The 17,699-nt window shown below is 40.1% G+C and overlaps 2 non-coding genes across 2 annotated transcripts; both read left to right on the forward strand.

The window, feature by feature from the left end:
* Positions 1-6,534: 6,534 nt before the first annotated feature.
* On the forward strand, positions 6,535-6,607 carry TRNAG-GCC (transfer RNA glycine (anticodon GCC)). The gene has a single exon. It is a non-coding gene; the product is annotated as a tRNA-Gly (tRNA).
* A 1,294-nt stretch (positions 6,608-7,901) lies between these two features.
* Positions 7,902-7,974, forward strand: TRNAR-CCU (transfer RNA arginine (anticodon CCU)). The gene has a single exon. It is a non-coding gene; the product is annotated as a tRNA-Arg (tRNA).
* The last annotated feature ends 9,725 nt before the right edge of the window (positions 7,975-17,699 follow it).

The following is a 17,699-nucleotide window of genomic DNA, read 5'->3' on the forward strand; positions in this document are numbered from 1 at the left end:
GTGCCATAATAGAAATACTTGATTGCTTGTACGGATCTGAGGTGGGTGTGACCTGTGTCTCACGTTATAGCAGATCCTGAGAATATGAAAGTTGTGCCGAGCCCCCCAGCCCCCCAGTCACGGAGAATCATAGCGATGGGGCTGCGTGGTGTGTTTAGGTGTGTTATGGGTCTGAGGCAGCCTCGTCAAAATTCTTGGCTGTCTAGCATGGACAAGGGAACAGCCAAAGGCCTCCCAAATACCTTGGACGGTTGTGGGAGAGGCCTTGAGAGCTAGATCTGGGACCTGTGGTGTGGTTTGAACCATGAGGGTGCAACTGTCATCTGCCAGAAGTGTGAGCCCCTAGTTGTGCCAGTGGCAATATAGGTCATGAGGGATGATGCCCAATTGTCTCCTCTTTCCTGTCTCTTGGCCCTAAGTCAGTCCCTCTTCTGCTACCCCCAGGGACCGATACCCCATCAGTGAGGAGTGAGAGAAGACCCTGGCTTCTCTAGAGCAACAGAACCAATAGGCTATTTATGTGTCTAAAGAAGGAGATTAACTATGAGGAATTCGCTCACACAGGTATGGAGACTGAATGTCCACCATCTGTAGTGGGCAAGCTACAGACCCAGGAGAGCCGATGGTATGGTTCCTGTCTGAGTCCAAGGTCTGCCACCTGGGAGAGCTGATGGTGGAAGTTCCAGTCCAAGTCTGAGTCTGAAGGCAGACTGGCAGAGAGGAAGACAGGCAGAGAGGAAGAATTCTTTCTTATTCAGCCTTTTATTTAGTTCAGGCGCTAACAGAATAGATGAGGCCCAACCATGTTGGAGAGGACAATCTGCTTTATTCAGTCTACTGATTCAAATGTTAATCTCACCCAGAAACACCCTCCCAGACATATTCAGGATAATGTTTAACCAAATATCTGGGCATCCTGTGGCCCAGTCAAGTTGCCACATAAAAATGACCATCATACCCTGAATGGACTGAGATTATACAAACTTACAGAAAACAGGCTACTGCCTCTATACGCAGAGGGAACTCAGAGTAGAAATGAAGCCGCATTGCTTGCGGATCTGAGTCAATGGCCTGGGTTGACTTACCTGCTCTTATATGTCGTCTTCACAGGGGCAACGGAGAACCATGTCCTTCTGGAATCCCTTCTGGCCTGTCATGAATGGAAGCACTTTCCACCTCCTCTCCCATGATGCTGCCTCTCTCTAGAGGTATTGTGGCTCTTGTAGCCATCCCTGTACCCCACAAAACACCCAGCACAGAGTCTTGCACAAAGATGGAGCTCAGGAAATGCCTTTGAATGAATGAATGATCTGAAAATCTCTTTCTTTTGGGTAAAGTCACAAAGAAATCAGAGGGTAGGGGAAGGAAGCACAGGAAGATGAGTGTCTCCTGGGAAGAGCACTGGACAGGGTATCTGGGGACCCAGGACTTATTCTGGGTTCTGCCACAAAGCACCTATGTGGCCCTGGCACATTGCTTAGCCTTTCTGAGCATTGATTTCATCCACTCTATGGTTAGAATGCTAATACGTATCCTGCCTACCTCAGAAGCACCTGGAGCTTTGGAGAAGATTGAATGGAACATTTCCTATGAAAGAACACAAAATATTATAAAAATGCTATAAAATGTGTGGTGGATTTGTTGTTGTTGTTGTTTCATAGGTGTATGTGGTGTGTCCACAGATGATAAATTCCTAGTGATCAGGAACCCTGGATCTCACATATTCCTCAGAGTTCCAGGGCCAGAGAAGAGCTTGGAGGGGGCTTGACACTTACCTGCCAACCTGAACTTGCATTGCTACGAGTGCTTGCTGAGTCTGTAAGGGACTAATGGTCCTCGAACCTCAAGGACTGTGTCTTGTCATTACGTAAGTAAGAAAACTGCATAACTGGTTGAGTGAAAGGAAGTCAACATGGAAATGACTCCCCATCTCCTCTAGGGAAGGGCTGGGTGCAGGACACATACTATGTACAAAGTCCTGTTCTGAGTGCTGGTGGGAGAAAAAAGATTCATTAAGCATCCCACCTTGGCCATTTCTTGAGCACCTGCAGCGTGCCAGGTAGGGTGTTTTTCCTGTGTTCATACAAATAGCTCTCGTAACAGCTCTGTGGGGTAAGGGCTGTTATCCCTGTTTTGCAGTGGAGGAAGCTTGGAGGGCGATAGAGTTGAAGTAATGTATCCAGCAAATACTGAGTAGCACTGGGATTCAAATCGTGTCTCAATGCAAAGCCCTTACTTTTTCCATTTTATTATATGAAGTATGAATCTGGTTTATAATTTAGAATTTTGCACAAGCCCCATTTCAAAAAAAGAAAAAGAGAAAAATGCGGCATGCTAGTAGGTGGATTCTTTTAAATGGCACTCTTAGAAATTATCACGTTATGGGGTACCAGTTCATTTTCAGGCTCTAGTTTTTAATTTCCATAAAACTATCTTTGCATTTATAACCAGTTTGGCTTCACATGCTTTCCTCCCTCTTTAGTGCATATTGCCAAGTATTTGCAGCAATCTCCTAGATGTTTTGTGCTAACCAAGAACATGGTTGTTCTTATCATTTTTAAATGATTAAATTAAAATTTACCCTCAGAGGGTTAGGACTCTGAAAACATCCCATTTTGTTGGTTCCAGGCACAGGAAATAAATCTACACAGAAAGAAAGGGGTCAGATTAATATAATTGTGGTGACCCCTACATCTCTGTGGACCTAGGCATGGGGGTTTGGGCAGCACGCAGCCTGCCTGGAAAAGGCTCCCTGCCCTTGGGTAAGAGAAAAGAAGTACAGCCTGGGGAGAGAAAATAATACAAAAAGAGGAAGGAGAAAATGAGTTGTAGGAAAAGAAGGGAGGATTGTAATTATAACTTTAAATGTTTCAAACATATTGGGAACTACACAGTATTTAAGGACGATGACCCTGAAATATAAGGTTCATATAACGTATCACATGAGTATGTCATTCAATATTCGAGTATTTTTTGAGTCTCTTGTCAGTGCCCAGCAGTTTTCATTCTAGTGGTAGACATGCATCATTATTTTCTTGGTCACGCAAGATTAACTGATATTTAATTGAGTCAGCCAGTTAGTCCACAAACATTTAAGGAGCATACACTATGTATAAGGTACTGTCCTGGAGGCTGATGAGAGAAAAAGAAGCACTAGGAATCTCAACCCTGTCCTCTCAGAGCTACTAGTTCTGCACAGGAACTGATTAACAATAATGCAAGATAGGTACCATACCAACATAAAATATGAGTGTTACAGAGGAAAGAGAGATTATTATTTGTTGAGATGTGGTAATGCTTCCTGCAGGTGGTAATATTAAACCGATGTTTACTTACGCGAATACGAGCAGGAGGCGACATTCTGGGTGAGGAGTATGTGGATCTCGAGAGTGGAGGCCATGTGTGAGAACCTGTGATTTGACTGGCTGGAGTAAAAGGTGATTGAGAACAGTAGTCAGAGGTGAGCAGGGGAAGGTTGGCAGGGGACAGACTGCAGAGAGCTTTTAATGCCAGGTGTAGCCATCAGGATTTGCTTAGAGAAGCAAAATCATTACAAATATTGTGGAATAATGATTTATTACAGGAATTAGATCTTACATGTTCGTGAGAGGAGCTGGAATATTTTGGCTTTCTATTAATGTATAACAAATCGCTCCAAAGCTTACTGGCTTAAAAAGACAACCGTGTTACCGGCTCATGATTCTACAAGTTCATTGGGGCTCAGTTGGGTGGCTTTTCGCTGGTCCCACTTGGGATCTCTCAGGTGGCTAGGTAGGAACCTCCAAGATGGCTTTACTCCTGTATCTGGTGCTTAGCAGGGATGGCTGGGGGCCTATGACCTCTCTCTCTCCACATAGCACTTTCCATAGCATTTCTTAGGATCATCCATACTTTGGGTGCTTTACATAGTGGCTGGATCCTAAGAACTCTCACTCCAGTAGGATAAGCAGCAATGTTCAAATGCATATTAGGCCTCTGCTTGCATCATGCTTGCAAGTGTCCCATTGGTCTCAAGCCTCGAGTCTGTGTAGGAGAGGACACACAAGGGCAAGGGTACTGAGAGATGTGCTTCATTGGGGCCATCAGGGTAACCATGCCAGGCAAAGGGATTAAGAACTTTTTCTGTAGGTAATAGGGAGCTCTTGAAAAATTTGGAGAGGAAAGTACCAGGATGAGATTATTGTTTTAGAAAGATGCATCTGGCAGTAGTGTTATAGGATGGTGTGGAGACACATGAGGCAGGAAGGCCAATTAAGAGACTATTATAAATAGTCAAGGTGAGAGGAAACGAGGGTTGGAGCTAGCATATATATCAGCCAACTGCTTATATGCTTTCAGACCTATGCCTTTCTCTTCCCCTGACTGCAAGGGAGCTGACTCTTACAGCTTGTGTTTCCCAGGCTCCGCATCACCTGTCAGCTGGCTTCCTGCTGGTTTGGCCAATGAGAGGCTCTGGTGGAAGAAGGGAGGGAAGGAGGAAGGAAGAGTAGTTCTCTTTCAGTCTGCTTCAGGTGGTACTTCGGGCAGCAGTGGTAACTGCTCTATGGCTTTAGCTTTGGTAATCCTGTCTTTCACTTTTGCCTCTCCACATTAAGGATAGTAGCAGTTTACCATTGTACTTATTTCTGAATTGCTTGATTATCCCTTGTTTAGCTTCTCTGTTTTTCTGTCACCTGCAGAGCTACAATTCTGTATTTAAGTCTTTCTATTTAAAATAATTAGTGTAGTTTCTATTGTCATGATTGAACCCTGGCTGATACAGTAGGCCAATAGAAGTAGAGAAAGGGTAACACATAGAACGATGATTATATAGGACTTTGAAAATAATTGTAGAGGTGGGTATTTTAGAATCTCAGTAGGTATCCATGATGGTTTGGAGTTTTTGAATTTGGGTAACGGAGACAATGGTAGTATGAGTAAAAAGAACAATAATGAGAGGAAGCAACCCTTGGAAGAAAGATGATGGGTTCAGTTTGGGACATACTAACTATTTTAGGTGGTAGGTTATTTAGATGATGATGACCACCAGGCAGTTGGGGGAAAGGTCAGAGGCAGGAGTTTAGCTTTTGGTACCATATGAGTGGAAGTGGTTGGTAAGATTATGAAATTTTATAATATGGCCAGAAGGAGATTAGGAATGAAAACAAAAATTTAGTAATTACCTGTGTATAGGGAGAATGGGAGTAAAGAAAAGAAAAAGAAAAAGAGTTCCAGGAGATGGGGCAGAACCACAGAAGACATTAGTACAAAAGCCAAGGAGAGAATTTCAGAATGAAGGGGGTGTTTTAGTTTTCTGTTGCTGCTGTAACAAATTACCACAGACTTAGTGGCTTCAACAACAGAAAATTATTATTTTTTTAAAAGATTCTTTTGATGTGGACCATTTTTGAAGCCTTTATTGAATTTGTTACAGTATTGCTTCTGTTTTATGTTTTGGTCTTTTGGCCGTGAGGCATGTGGGATCTGAGCTCCCCGACCAGGGATGGAACCCACACCCTCTGCACTGGAAGGCGAAGTCTTAACCACTGGACCACCAGGGAAGTCCCAACAACAGAAAATTATTATCTTCAGTTCTGTAAGTCAAAATCCTGGCAGGGTTCCCACCTGGCTAAAATCAAGATGTCACAGGACTGTATTCTTTTCTGGAGGTTTTAAGGAAGAATCTGTTTACTTGATCATTAGGATTGTTAGCAAAATTCACTTTCTTGTGGTTGTGGGACTGAGGTCCCATTTCCTTGTTTGCTGTTGCCTGAGCATTCTGGAGGCTGCCTTACTCCATCTTCAGCTCCTGGCTGTCTTACTCCATCTTCAGCAATGGTGGATTACATCCATCTTATGCTTCAAATCTCTCCTATGGCTTTTTTCATCACATTTTTCTGACTGACTCTTGGCTCATGTGATTAGATTGGCCCCACATGGATAATCTATGAAACTCTCCCTATCTCAAGGTCTATAACCTTAATCACATTGCCAAGTCCCTTTTGCCATATAAGGTAACATGTGCACAGGATCCAGGGATTAGGAGCTGGGCATTTTGGGGGGATCATTTTTCTGCCTACCACCGAGAGTAAACTGTTATTGTTATCTGATGCAATAGCCAAATAGAGTGAGGAATAAGAAAAGGACCTAAGACTTGGTGACTGGAAGTCTAAGGTACCCTTTGGGATAATTGCTTCCATGGAGTGATGAGGGCAGAGGGCAGCTTGCTGGGCTTAATGGAGGGTAAGGGTGGACAGGAGATAGTAGCAGAGTCATGCCGTACACAGAGCTCTGGGGTTATTGTTACTCAGAGGTAACAAGAGTTTAGTACTTGTTTACAAAGTGCAGACCTCTCTCTCCAGTAGTTTGGTGACAAAGTGAAGGAAAACAGAAGCACACCTGAAGACTTCTCCCTGGAGAAATAGAAATGGAAGATGAACAGATGGGTGCCAGAGAAGGTAATTGAAGATAGCTGTTGAGGGTTTCTTTGGAGATGGAAAGGAGTAGGGCCAAGTCAAGTTGAAGGGTTGGCCTTAAAAAGGAGGAGCAGGGACTTCCCTGGTGGTCTAGTGGCTAAGACTCTGCACTGCCAATGTAGGGGGCCCAGGTTCGATCCCTGGTCAGGGAACTAGATCCCACATGCAGCAACTAAGAATTCTCATGCGGCAACGAAGATCCTGTGTGCCAAAACTAAGACCCAGCGCAGCCAAATAAATAAATAAATATTAAAAAAAGGGGTGGGTGGGAATCTTTGTACTTAATATACGAAGGAAGAAGAGGATATGTGAAAACAGTCATTCAAAAGCAAAAAAGAAAAGAGATGGAGATGATTATGTCAGAGAGGTGGTGATCTTTGAAAGAGGATTGTGGTTATTTGTGTATATCCATGAGGGGTGTGGAGGGGTGGGACTGGGGAGATAGGAGCTTGAACTGAGAATCTGCCAGAAGTTCTGTTGTTTTTTTTGCAATAGGCTTCCTTTTTTTTTTTTTTTTTCCTGTTCCTCCATCACACGTGAGGCAGGTGATAGCCAACTCAAGTCTCCCAAGTGTGCAACTGCAACAACCAGGTCAGACTGATTAAACTCTTAATTCTAATTCTAAATTTTTTAGGAAGAAACAATTTGACTAGTTTGTCTTAGTTCAGATGTTCACTCTTAATCCAATCAGGCATGACTAAAAGGAGCCCGTACCTGGGAGCGTTTCATGGCAGTCATTTCCCAGAGGAGGTGATAAGGTAGTACCCCAGGAGCTTCAGTGCTGGTGGGATAGTTTTAACCAATATAATGAAACCAGTAAGGATGGAAACAGCGGATGAATGGCTGATGGTTGTAATAACAGCAATGATCATGATTAGATAACTACTGGAGCTGGGATTTGGGGGTTTATCCTGAGGGTTTCTGTGGATCACCGAATGGAAGAAAGCATGAGAGGCTATTTTTAGAAGGACTGTTTTAGGAGATTATATATATATATATATATATACTTTTTTAAGGAAAAAGGGAAAAAAAAAAAAACACACCAGGGAAAAGAGGAGTTTGGAATGAGGAAATGAAAAGGGAAGGCAGCCCACTTGACACCAGGTATTTTTGGCTAACCTCCATGACCAGGGCAGAGATCTCTTCCCTGGAGGTGGGCAGTGCTCACCCAAGATGCTCAGTCACACCTGGGATGGAGTGTTCCAGAAGCCAGGGTATAGTCTGCTAAGTTCAGAAAATCTGAACAGAGTAAAATGATGCTAGGCATTAATGTGGCTTCGCTCAGTGAATTTCCTTCCTTCAATTAACAAGATTACTATCATTCTTATTAAATTAAATTATTTCATGTGTGAAGAAACCAATTTTCAAAAATCAAATTGCCTTATTGAGTGTTTTCTGGGCCAAAGTCATTGAAGACCAGAGTTCTAAAGATGATAACAATGGACTTCCCTGGTGGTCCAGTGGGTAAGACTCTGTGCTCCTAATGCAGGGGGCCCAGGTTCGATCCCTGGGCGGGGAACTAGATCCCGCGTGCGTGCCGCCAGTAAGAGTCTGCATCCCGCAACTAAGAACTAAGAGTCCACATGCTGCAACTAAAAGATCCCGCATGCCACAACAAAGAACCTGCGTGCCACAACTAAGACCCAGTGCAGCCAAAGTAAATTATCAAAATTTAAAAAAAATAATAAAAAAATAGATATAAAAAAAATAAGGATGGTAACGAAAAGGCAACCTCAACATCCAGGTATGTAAACAAGATGATGGGAGACCCATGTACTCTACTCTGCACAACTACTGTGTTCCATTTTCATGGCATGTGTATCAGAGTCTACATGAATATTGAGGGCTGGTCACTGTGGGCATACCTGTTATGCTTCTCCTTGGAAACATAGTCACAAATGGGTTGAGACCCTTTCATGAATGAAGGGCAGGGAGGAAGCTCTAATTTTAGGAGTAATTCTACTTAAATATTTATGATGAGTTTCAAGTCACTGAGAATATTAGTTCTTAATGAGAACATCGATAGATCTATAGCTCAAATGAGGTGAAAGCCACTACTAGTTTTGTAATGCATCAGCTTAAATGGTCCACTGACACAAGTCCACACTTGACTTTCTTCATTATGCATTACCAAGGAGAAGAAATAAATCTCAGCCTGAGGTTTGCTGGAGCAAAATAATTCCCCTCAGTGGTATCTCTGTTATCCTAAATTTCATTCTTTCCTTTATGGCTGTATCAACACACACGGATCATCTTTGACTACAAAGTCAAGACTTGAGTGGATTTAACTTCTTTTCATAGGAAACTTCTTAAGTGGAGGCTTTTTGTGCCTAACCTTTTACGTCAATTGCTAAAGATGTTGCTTAACAGTGTTATAATTATGTATGAATTCAAAGCCAATTTAAGATCCAGTATCCATCTGGATATAGGTATGTTGTTAAGTATATATAGTTTGCCTTCAGTTGATAAGAAGAGTCTCGTCCATTGTTTTTACTTTTCATCATGCCTTTGAAGCCGAATCCGGCCTCTGTACCCCAGCACTGAATTAAATCTTGGAGACAGAGTTTTGGACAAAGTAGAAAAGAATAGCGTTATTGCTTTGCTAGGCAAAGGGGTCCACAATGAGCTAAAGCCCTCAAAACTCTGTGTCCCCACCTGGAGGGGGTAGTGAGGAGTTTTATAGTAATGGTTCAAAGAGGGGGGTGATCAGCTCGTGGACATTCTTCTGATTGGTTGGTGGTGAAGTAAGTGGGAGGCAGCATCATCATCCTTCTGGTTCCAAACGGTCTGTGGTCTATGTGCTTGTGGGCAGCATACTGTTAACTTCTCCCACCTGGTGGGGCTTCCCTATCTGCACAACAACAGCTCAAAGATATTGTTATGTATATCCCCTGAGGGGGGACCAGGACCCTGCCCCTAGGCTGCACTATTGTTCCTCTTGACTGCTCCTCCCTTGTCTCTGCATCTCCTCCCTTCCCTAATTAGCATCTGTTTGAACCTGCCCTTGGAACTCAGGGAAGGTCCTGGAGGCTGAATGAAGCCTATTTCCTACAAACAAGAAATGGGGGACACAGAAAGGCTTTTGTGCCCAGGAGCCTATGAGCCTTTTGTGCACCGTGTCCTGCTTGGTATCACTCATGATTGATTTCATTTAAAGAAGACCATACAATTAATACTTCTTAAAAATAAGGACATTATACTTTCCTCCTCTTCTGACATTTTCGAGAACATCTCTGTCCAATAGAACTTCCTGTGATGAAAGAAATGCTCTATGTTTGCACTGCCCAGCACAGCAGCCATGAGCCACGGATGGCCGCTAAGCACTTGACATGTGACCAGTATTCCTGAGAACTAAATTATTAATGTTCTTTAAATGTGATTAATTTAAACTTCAATTTAAGTAGCCACATTTGGCTACTTTGCACTTGAAATGTGGCTAGTGTGACTGAAGAACGGAATTTTTAACTTAAATTTAAATAGCCTCGTGTGGCTTTTGTCTTCCACATTGGACAGGGCAGATGTAGAATATTTTCATCACTGCAGGAAGTTCTGTTAGACATTTTGGTTCTAGATATAAAATTCTTCAAGAGCAGGGAGCGAGTAGTTGTCTCTGTAGCCCTCATTCCCTAAGGTGGTGTGAAGAACTCACTCGTACATGCATTTATTGCCTGATCAACTCCTTAATAGGAAGGCCTGCTTCTTGAAGGGCCCATTTTTCATTTCTGGCCTTTGATTCATTATAAAATGTACTTTTTTTTTTTTTTTTTTGCGGTACGCGGGCCTCTCACTGTTGTGGCCTCTCCCGTTGTAGAGCACAGGCTCAGGATGCGCAGCAGCGGCCATAGCTCACTGGCCTAGCCGCTCCGCGGCATGTGGGATCTTCCTGGACTGGGGCACGAACCCATGTCCCCTGCGGACTCTCTACCACTGCGCCACCAGGGAAGCCCTATAAAATGTACTTCTAACTCTTGCAGTTCCTTGCTGCTTTAGGATTGCTGTATTTCTCCTTCTCAGTTCTTACCTGGCTATTAGAGCTGGTTTCAGCCATGCAGTCGGATGCCTTTGTTAGTTTGCTCTGTCCCATTCCTGATAGATGGAAGTAATGAATTAAAAACAAACAAACAAACAATTTATAAAAACAAGTGTAGTATGTTAATCAGGGTATACAAATTCAGAGTATGATTTAAAGAAAATCTAATATTTAGATACAGAGGCACCTCTCAGGACACTTTATATGTAATGAATCCCTGCATAATCAAATTCTACTTTTTTGCAGGGCATGTTAATTAGAATGAAACTTCCCTGAATTGGCATGGGTTTCACAATGTTTTTGTGCTTCAGGTCTTCAAAAAAGCTTGGTATTCAAAGTCGCTGAAAGATGTCTGACTAGCCTGTTACTTGCCCAGCACATAAAGTTTTATCTCTGAAGATGGTTGAAATGTGCTTTTCTCCACACGGAGTGGGAAGTTTGAATGAAATGAGAGGGAATCATCACCCTCTGCTATGGCTACATGGACCCATAGATCAAATTCAATCACTGTTTTATAAGTGTGCTATGTACTGTAAAGCTGTATTGAGTTAACATCTGTAAGATAGGGTATGAGTCGTTTAAGAGAGGTCATACTAGATCAGAGATCATGCTCAGAAACAAATTTACCAAAGGGGGTCAGTGAGAATAGCTCACTCTACAGAGTGGTTTATAGCAAGGGCTATACTGTTAGTAAGTCTGTTTGAATTTGAATCCCAGATTACTAGGGGTGTGACCTTGGACCAATTACCTTTGTCTCTGTGCCTCAGTTTGGTCATCAATAAAATGAGGATGTTAGCAATAGCTATACTATAGGGTCATGTGACAATTAAAAGAGTAAGTTCTCAAAAAAAAACACACCCTATTTATTATTACTACTACAAACTATTATTATTACTTTCCAGCTACACTTGACAAGGAGTGGAGAGTCTTAGAACACATTAATTAGATTGAGTCAGAGAAACCACCAACTAAGAATGAACAGTTAGGCTGTTTATCACAGACTAGAGAAAACACATTACTGCAATAAGCAAGGGAAAAAGAATCTGTAGAATCCTTTTCATGGCAGGAATACTTCTATGCATCCAGTTCATGTCTTCCCAGTGTCTTGTCAATGTAATTCTCTTTGTAGTGGAAAGCCTTCCCATTGTGCATTCTGTGTGTGGATGTCTCGTCTCCTCTGTTCTTCCTTTCCTCCCAGCGTTATTTCCTGGATCAGGGATTGAGCTGAAGAGCTATACTGTAAATTCTAAGGTGGCAGCACACAGGTGATTTGTGGTATTGAGGGATTTCTGAATCCCTTTACTCTTCATAGCCAGGTGACATGAACACACTGGACTTATCCCCAGTTCTAGGCATAGGAGATCTGTAAGTGTCCTCAGACCCACACTTTAGGACTTGCTATGGGGTGCTAACCATCTTGCTAATCTAACCCTTGTGATTTGCCTCCGTTTAGGAAATGGAAATTTCTGGTTTGTTGATTTTAACCTAGTTCTCCTTCTTCCCAGCTCCCTGAGTTGGAGCTTTGACCTTGATTTCTGAAATGCCTTCCTGGCATAAGGTTTTCTTCCAAGAATTCAGTGACTGGGGTTCTCCTACATTTTAGTGGCCTCTTTCCTGTCTGGGCTTCTGCATATAGCCCACCCTAAATTCCTTATCACTTCCTTTCCATTTCATATTGGAACCTTTGGTACCCCTCATATTGGGGCCTACTGTCTGTTGCTCTGACAGGAAATTGCTACAGTCCAGAAACATTATGCTTTATTGGAGGCATTTTCCTCAAGTCTACTCTGCCTGGTGAGGAGGAAAGTGTTTGGTCTGGTTCCCTTTCATTGGCTCATCTGGTCCATGGGCTTGGTCCCACCCATGCCATGCTCAGGATGTCTGACCAAGAGACCCTCAGTGAAACTATACACATTATTTTTTCATTCTACTAATACTTATTGTGCATCCACTTTGTACTATTCTAGACACAGGAGATACTGCAGAGAGCAAAAAAGAAGTCTCATCCTCATGAAACTCAGATATCAACATTTTTTGGGCATGAGTGATTTGATTGGGAATTTTCTACTGCTGTGTGGATGCCAATTTGTAGAGATTTTTGCAGTGCATATAATCTACTTAAAAATATTCAATATAATATTTAATAACTATAAGAATTCACTTTTAACTGTCCTATGTTGTTTATAATGCACCGCTTTTTTACTGTAGTTACCAAGTTACCAAGTTCAACTAGATAGGTGTGTGTGTGTGGCAGTGGTGAGGAGCTCTGGCTGATTGTATTCATATTTAATAGAGTCTGATTGGTCTAAATGTCCAATCAACTATGCACATTCAAAAGACAGAAATTTTCTCTCTTGTGGTAAAGTAGTAGTATATCTTTTTTAAATAAAAAAATATTATATAATATTTGTTTTAGGTTAATATCTGATATTATCAGTTTAGAAGGTTCTATATATCAAATGCAGTAAAAAATGCTTTATCTCACCCCCAAAAGGATGAACATGCATGCACATTTATATTGTATATTATATGCAAGCCACTCATGCATTAGCATCTTCACGGTAGATTATAGAGGGTTCTGCAAGAAACTCTTCTTTTATTCAAACTGAACCAGCAGACAGAAATCTCAGCTAATGGTTGTAATTCAATGATACCTAAAATAATTGGTTTGAAATTCAACAGGGTAACTTTTGTCTTCCCTAATATCAGTCAACTACATAATCTGAGTTTGCTGGTTCATCATCATCGGGATGGAGGTGGTTGTGTTAAACCAGCTGTCACGTAGTATGTACTCATGTGTTCTAACTACTGAATAACTGTTCCATTTGAATAGAATCCATGCATCATACTGTTCTTTAAAAAAATTGTAAAATACACATAACATAAAATTTACCATCTTAACCATTCTTAAGTGTACACTTCAGTGGCATTTAAGTGCATTCACATTTTGTGCTGCCGTCACCACTTTGTTTTTGGCTGCGCAGCTTGTGGGAGTTTAGTTCCCCAACCAGGGACTGAACCCGGACCCTCGGCAGGTTTATCCATGTTGCAACCTGTGTCAGAATTTCCTTCCTTTTTAAGGCTGAATAATATTTTATTGTGTACATATACCACATTTTGTTTATCCATCCAGTTGTCAATGGACACGTGTGTTCCTTCTACCTTTTGGCTCCTGGGAATAATGCTGCTAAAAACATGGGTATGTAAATCTCTCCAAGTTCCTGCTTTCAGTTCTTTTGGGCATATACCCAGAAGTGCAATCGCTGGATCATATGGTAATCCTGTGTTTAATTTTGAGGAACTGCTATACTGTTTTCCACAGCAGCTGTACCATTTTACTTTCCCTTGAAGAGTACACAAGAATTCCAATTACTCCACATCCTGCTGACATTTGTCATCTGTTTTTTTTAAGTTTGCAAGGACTTCTTTTTTTTTATTTTATATTGGAGTATAATTGATTAACAATGTTGTGTTAGTTTCAGGTGTACAGCAAAGTTGTACATATACATGTAACTATTCTTTTTCAAATTCTTGTCCCATTTAGGTTATTACAGAATATTGAGCAGAGTTCCCTGTGCTATACAGTAGGTCCTTGTTCGTTATCTATTTTAAATATAACAGTGTGTACATGTCAATCCCAAACTTCCAGTCTATCCCTCCTCCCCACCCTTCACCCCTGGTAACCATAAGTTCATTCTCTAAGTCTGTTTCTGTTTTGTAAATAAGTTCATTTGTATCATTTTTTTTAAGATTCCGCAGATAAGTGATATCATGTGATATTTGTCTTTCTCTGTCTGACTTAATTCACTTAGTATGATAATCTGCATGTCCATTCATATTGCTGCAGATGGCATTATTTCATTCTTTTTAATGGCTGAGTAATATTCCATTGTGTATACATACAACATCTTCTTTATCCATTCATCTGTTGATGGACATTTATGTTGCTTCCATGTCTTGGCTATTGTAAACAGTGCTGCAATGAACACTGGGGTGCACTTATCCTTTTGAACCATGTTTTCTCTGGATATATGCCCAGGAGAGGGATTGCTGGATCATATGGTAGTTCTATTTGTAGTTTTTTAAGGAACCTCCATATTTTTCTCCATAGTGGCTATACCAATTTTATTCCCACCAACAGTGTAAGAGGGTTCCCTTTTTTCCACACCCTCTTCAGCAGCACTTATTGTTTGTAGACTCTTTGATAATGGCCATTCTGACTGTTGTGAGGTGATATCTCATTGTAGTTCCGATTTGTATTTCTCTAATAATCAACGATGTTGAACATCTTTTCATGTGCCTCTTGGCTATCTGTATGTCTTCTTTGGAGAAATGTCTGTTTAGGTCTTCTGCCCATTTTTTGATTGAGTTTGTTTTTATGGGTATGAGGTGGTTTTGATTTGCATCTCTCTAATGATTAATGATGTTGAGCATATTCTCATGTGCTTATTGGCCATTCATATCTCTTCCTTGAAGAAATGTCTGTTCAAGTCTTTTTTTAATTGCATTGTTTTGTTGTTGTTGACTTGTAGGAATTTATTATATATTCTAGATATTAATCTCTATCAGTTATATGATTTGCAAATATTTTCTCCTATTTGGTAGGTTGCCTTTTCACTCTGTTTATTGTGTCCTTTGATGCACAGAACTTTTAAATTTGGTATAGTCCAATTCATCTAACTTTTCTTTTGTTGCCTGTGCTTTTGGTGTCATATCCAAGAAGTAATTACTAAATCCAATGTCATGAAGATTTTCCCCTCTGTTTTTATCTCAGCATTTTATAGATTTCGCTTTTATATTTAGGTCTTCGATGCATTTTTAAATTAATTTTGGTATATGGTATAAGGTAAGGGTTCAACTTTATTCTTTTGCATGTAGGTATCCAGTTTTCTGAACACCATTTGTTAAAAAGACTGTCCTTTCCTCACTGAATGGTCTTAGCACCCTTGTCAGCAATCACTTGGCCAAATGTATTAGGATTTATTTGGGCTGTCTGTTCTATTTCATTAATCTACATGTCTGCCTATCTTTTAGTACTACACTGTTTTGATTATTGTGACTTTGTAGTAAGTTTTGAAATCGGGAAGTGTGCGACCCCCAACTTTGTTTTTCTTTTCAGTATGTTTTGGTTAGTTGATGTCCCTTGAAATTCCATATGAATGGATTTTTATGTTTATGCAAAAAATATTGTTGAGATTTTGATAGGGATTGTGTTGAATCTACAGATCACTTTGAGTAGTTTTGGTACGTTAACAATATTAAATATTCTTATCTATGAACACAGATGTCTTTTATTTATTTGTATATTTAATTTCTTTCATCAACATTTACAAATTTTCAGTGTATAAGCCTTTTGCCTCCTTGTTTAAAATTATTCCTAAATATTATAAATGGTATTTTTTAAAAATCCTTTTTGGATTGTTCATTGTTAGTATGTAGAAACACAACTGATTTTTGCATGTTGATTTTATATCCTGCAGTTTTACTGAATTTATTTATTAATTCTAAGTTTTTTAATGAAATCTTCAGGATTTTTTACATATAAGATTATGTCCTCTGTGAACAGAGATGATTTTACTTCTGCATTTCTAATTTGGATGCCTTTTATTTTTCTTACCTAATTTCTCTGGATAGTACTTCCAGTATTATGTTGAATAGAAGTGGTGAAAGTGAGTATTGTTGTCTTGTATCTGATCTTGGAGGAAAAGCTTTCACTCTTCCATTATTTTTTTTAATTAAAAATGCTTTATTGATAAAAAATACTAACCATTAACCATTTGCAGTAGTAACATCAAAGATCACTGATCACAGATCACCATAACAAATATAATAATAATGAACAAGTTTGAAATATTTCGAGAATTACCCACATGTGACACAGAGACATGAAGTGAGCAAGTGCTGTTGGAAGAATGGCACCAATAGAGATACACAACACAGGGTTGTCACAAACCTTCAGTTTGTAAAAAAAAAAAATGAAGTATCTGCAAAGTGCAATAAAGCAACGCACAATAAAATGAGGTATGCCTGTATATGCTGTCACTGATCATTATACTTTTGTATTTGTGTGGTTTGATGTCTGATTCCTATACTAGATGGTGAGCTCTAAGAAGATGGGGACAGTGTCTGTTTTGCTTATCATTGTGTCGCAGCATCCAGCAGAATAATGGCAGATAATAGGCACTGCATAAATATTTGTTTCTTCTACTTTCTTTTAATTTGCCGTTTTGTTTTTTTATGTCAATAGCAGCATTTCATTTCTTTAAAAAAATACTTTTTTATTTTAGAGCAGTTTTAGGTTCACAGCAAAATTGAGCAGAAAGTACAGTGATTTCCCGTAAGAAATGAGCTATCAAACCATGAAAAGACTTAGAGGAAACTGAAATGCTTATTACTAAGTGAAAGAAGTCAGTCTGAAAAGGTTGGTATGAATAGATGGAGCACAGAGGATTTTTAGGGCAACAAAAATACTCTGTATGTTACTATAATTCATGTCATTATACATTTGTCAAAACCCACAGAATGTACAAGAGTGAACCCTAATGTAAACTGTGGACTTCTGGGTGATAATGATGTGTCAATGTCGGTTCATTGAGTGTAACAAATGTAGCACTCTAGGGCAGATTATCAGTCTTTCCTTATGGAGCATGATGTTTGCTGAGGGCCTTGCATATATAGACTTTATTATGTTGAGGCAATCTCCTTCTATTCTTAGTTTGTTGAGTGTTTTTATCATGAAAGTGTGTTAACTTTTGTGAAATCCCTTTCTGCATCAATTGAAATGATCATGTGGTTATTTTCCTTCATTCTGTTATATGGTGTGTTATATTGATTGATTTTTGTATGTTGGACCATACTTGCACTGCAAGAATAAATCTTACTGGTCATGTTGTATAATCCTTTCAATGTACTGTTGAATTCTGTTTGCTAGTGTTTGTTGAGGAATTGGACTGTTTGATAATGGGGGACACTCTGCTCATGCTATACTTGAGGAAACTAAGACTTTGAGAGGGGATATGATGTATTCAAAGTTATGCATCTGGATATTATTGTCAGGTTGAGTCTAGAACCCAAGATTTCTGAATTTTCTCAGGTGGTTATTTGGTTTAAGGTTCAAATGAATGAGCAGGCTGCTTTTTATTTGCAGAGGTCTGTGATTCTCACTTTGCTGGCACATTGAAATCATCTAGGGAGCTTTAAAAATACTGAGGCTT

This window comes from Pseudorca crassidens, chromosome 5 (assembly GCF_039906515.1).
Source record: "Pseudorca crassidens isolate mPseCra1 chromosome 5, mPseCra1.hap1, whole genome shotgun sequence".
In the NCBI taxonomy this organism is placed as follows: Eukaryota; Metazoa; Chordata; class Mammalia; order Artiodactyla; family Delphinidae; genus Pseudorca; species Pseudorca crassidens.